Source organism: Mus musculus, chromosome 5 (genome assembly GCF_000001635.26).
Source record: "Mus musculus strain C57BL/6J chromosome 5, GRCm38.p6 C57BL/6J".
Taxonomy (NCBI): Eukaryota; Metazoa; Chordata; class Mammalia; order Rodentia; family Muridae; genus Mus; species Mus musculus.
This window is the reverse complement of record NC_000071.6, coordinates 78,283,147-78,287,340: the sequence shown is the minus strand read 5'-3', so window position 1 is coordinate 78,287,340 and position 4,194 is coordinate 78,283,147. Positions and strand designations below refer to the sequence as shown.

Below are 4,194 nucleotides of genomic sequence, written 5' to 3'. Positions count from 1 at the left end.
AGACTATAGAATCGTCTCTTTTTGCAGATACAACATGGGATTCCTACCATCATCCTAAAATTCCAGTTTTGCACATTACATATGTGAATGGCTCTTTGGATGAGATTTTTAAAAATATAGAAAAAAAATGAAATCATGTATTGGTGGAGGAAATATCTAGGAATAGCCCCTGCTCCAGGTGAACTCACTAGCTCAGTCTCTCAGCCCACCAACTCAAGAGCCCTGCTAGGCCACATGACTCCCACCAGGCCATCTCTCAAATGAGCCCCAGAGTTCTACTCGCTTTCACGCAATGCCCCACGCACCCCTGTTTAGTCATCTCTACACCTAATTACCGGATAGAATCAAGACTCTTAATGCTTAATTAGCCAATCAGATTTAAGTATCAATAATAACACAATTTAAAAGGTGCCAATATAATAATTTCGGAGCCAAATGATAATGATAAAGCTTTAACACAATTTTTCTAACCTTTTTTTAAAAATTAGATATTTTCTTTATATACATTTCAAATTTCAAATGCTATCCCAAATGTTCCCTATACCCTCCCCCAGCCCTGCTCCCCTACCCACCCACTCCAACTTCTTGGCTCTGGCATTCCCCTGTATTGGGGCATATAAAGTTTGAAATACCAAGGGGCCTCTCTTCCCAGTGATGGCCGACTAGGCCATCTTCTGCTACATATGCAGCTAGAGACACGAGCTCTGGGGGTACTGGTTAGTTCATATTTTTGTTCAACCTATAGGGTTGTAGACCGCTTCAGCTCCTTGGGTGCTTTCTCTAGCTTCTCCATTGTGGGCCCTGTGTTCCATCTTACAGATGACTGTGAGCATCTACTTCTGTATTTGCCAGGCACTGGCATCATAGCCTCATATGAGACAGCTATACCAGGGCCCCTTCATCAAAATCTTGCTGGCATATGCAATAGTGTCTGGGTTTGGTGGCTGATTATGGGATGGATCCCCAAGTGGGGTAGTCTCTGGATAGTCCATCCTTTCTTCTTAACTCCAAACTTTGTCTTTGTCACTCCTTCCATGGGTATTTTGTTCCTTATTCTAAGGAGGAATGAAGTATCCACCCATTGGTCTTCCCTCTTCTTGATTTTTCTTGTGTTTTGCAAATTGTATCTTGGGTATTCTATGTTTCTGGGCTAATATCCACTTATCAGTGAGTGCATAACTAATGACTTCTTTTGTGATTGAGTTACCTCACTAGGGATGATATCTTCCAGATACATCCATTTGTCCAAGAATTTCATAAATTCATTGTTTTTAATAGCTGAGTAGTACTCCATTGTGTAAATGTACCACATTTTCTGTATCCATTCTTCTGGTTCTCCTTCTCAGACCTCTCTCTCTCTCTCTCTCTCTCTCTCTCTCTGTCTCCTCAACTCCTCACTTTGCCTCCCTTCTTCTGTCCAATCACAAGCCTCCTACTGCCCTAATATGATTTGACAGGGAAAATCCTGCAACAGGTCTACTTTAGTATGATGAATTTAAAACAGACTAGAGTGGAAATCAAAGCTATCTTAAAGGGAGAAGCAAGATAGAGACACTCCTGAGGATCCTGAGTAAATTTAAGGACACTTTGCACGCTATGTACAGAGTTTGTAATCACATGATCTTACTCTCTCAGCTACCCCTTTGAAGGTGAAAGCAGAAATTTGGTTGTTAGCAACTAGGAAAAGTTGAAGACAGGGTCATTTTTAAAAGTTGATCAGTGGGCACCACTTTAGCAGTCAGTAGAAGCAGGACATTTGAGGGCATATAAAATAGTACAATGCAGAAAAAAAACTAGAAAAAGAAAGACATTTTTAAAGTTTTCTCCCTAGGAAATGGTAAGTGTCTGAGAAAATAGACATGTTTAACCTCATCTGAACATTGCACATACAAATAATAAAATATCATATTACTGCACCAATATGTATCTTGTAAATATTTTCATTTGAGCCTAAACCTACTCAATAAATTCAGCTTGCATCTACAAAAGTGGGGGAAGCTTTAGAGGAACTGCTTTTTAAACACAGAGAATGCAAATCTAAAGAGGTTTGGTCAGATGATTCGAAGCTTTTGCCTTCCCTGTAAAGTTGCTGTTGCCTGAGGGAAAGGGTTGACCATAAAGAAACTATTTGCTTTCCTTTTCTATCAACAGACTTCTAAGAAAAAAATTCAACTGGAATCAGAATGGCTGTACGAAAATTATCATTTGAAACATGATCTTTCACAGGCTCCATAAACATTTGGCCTTTCGTTAAATTGGAAAATATCAGCTCTGAGTGTTAGCATGTGGGTGCCTGTTTTCCCATAGCTAGGCAGTGCCTCAGGTCCGAGGGTCTGCTACTTGTCGGGAATTTGATGCTAATGCATCACAGGTGATAAAGCAGATACTCCCCGTTGCCATGGGAAACAGAAATAGCTCTCCACAAAATATGAAGCTTTCTTAAGCTGTGCATTTATTTTGCTGTGACTGCCATTGCTACTTTACTTTATTGGGAATCTTAAGAACCATGTCAATATTAGAAAATTGAACATCAGCCCAATCATTAGACTGTGTTGAAGAACTTGATTCTCAGGTCCTCACACTTAGCAGATAGAGGAGACTTCTGTTTCCAATAAGCTCTTGACAAAAAGGATCTATGAAGTCTGCCTGTTAATAGAAATATGTGCACTGTGAAGAAAGGAGTACAGCTATGTGACAAAGTGCAGACCCTCTGAATGTGCTTTGCATGTGAGATTTTACAAACCTTCCTGCCAAATGCACTGGCATGGAAAGCCACACAGCGGTAGGAATGTGATGAGCAGTTGATGTTAATTCTGAGATAGTGTTTCTGTTTCCAAGTGTAAGCCTTGCTTTAATACCTGAAGCTGCTAGCTGAAGCATGTGCCATTAGTGTGGTTACTTATCCCAGCAAAGAAACATTTCAATCTCCATGTTGTGTCTAGACCAAGAACCTCACAGCTGACACCATAGTGAGCCCAAGTTAGAGGCACCACACAGCTGTTTTATTTTGGCAAGTACTGGTCTCTTTACAGCTAATGATAAATTCTGCACTAACAAAGACCTCATAAAATGTTCACTTACTGTTTTAGTGTGAAAATAATACCTTAGTCATTATCTATTCTTGTTTAGTTTAAACATTTATCTTCTAGAATTTTGTATCTATAAAAATATTTAATATCTCAAAATATTTAAATGCAAATGGTAAAAGAAATGGTATCAATGATGTATTATATATTATTGAACACTATCAAAACTCATTTGTCTAGCAAGTCCAATTAAGATTTTGAAGAAAATATGAGTTGCATCTTGAATGGCAGTAATTAACATTATTCAGTCATATTTGTCCTTACTGGATACTGAGGCATTTCATTACCCCTTACGACATGGATTTACAAAGCAGAGACTATATCCACGTGACCCAGTTATACTATTTTGAGCATATACCCACAAGACTGTATATTCAAATATAGAGATACGTATGTTAAATTGAATCAGCATAGATGTTCACCAACCAATGAAAACTCAAGAAAAACATATTTATATTTTTGTACATGTAAACATGAACATTTATATAATGGATCTCGTTCAAATGATAAGAAAATAAAATTATGAGATCCACAGAAAAAATGTATGGAGCCAGAAACAATGATTCCAAGTGGGGCAACTCATAGAAATGATAAGTGGAACATCTTGAATAATTGTCTGATGATAGAGTTAAATGTAAATATGGGTTGCTAGGGGTATAAGAACACATTGCTCACAATGATACAGCTCATCTTGGGGAAGTGGATTTCTTGAAGAAAAATATATATCATGAACTTGCAGACTAAAATACTACATTTAACTTTCTTTATTCACAACAGCTACCACCTATAATTTTTTTTGTAAACACCAGACTAGAGAATAGTCAACTATTGTTCCTGGTAAATAAATAGCTTCCCATGAAACTCTGTCACAGTTTCTCTCAGTACAATGTCCTTTATATAATTTGTCAATGACCTTAAAAATAAGCCAGTTCTCATTAGTAAAACCTGCTCTTCCAACTCGCCTTTGCCCTGCAAGGCTTGGTAGGTATTTTGAAAATTCTGCTACAACATCCTGATCTGGAATGTCTTAGTAGATGTAACACCACATTGATCACATGATGCTATTCCCTGAAGTAGACTATTCAGATATCACAGGCCAATGGAGGCT

General features: G+C 38.0%; 1 annotated feature.

The window, feature by feature from the left end:
• Positions 1,866-3,955: an enhancer, noted in NCBI's record as "VISTA enhancer mm34". NCBI's record gives its function as "enhancer in: branchial arch[5/11]" and the evidence as "EXISTENCE:transgenic organism evidence [ECO:0001131][PMID:17130149]".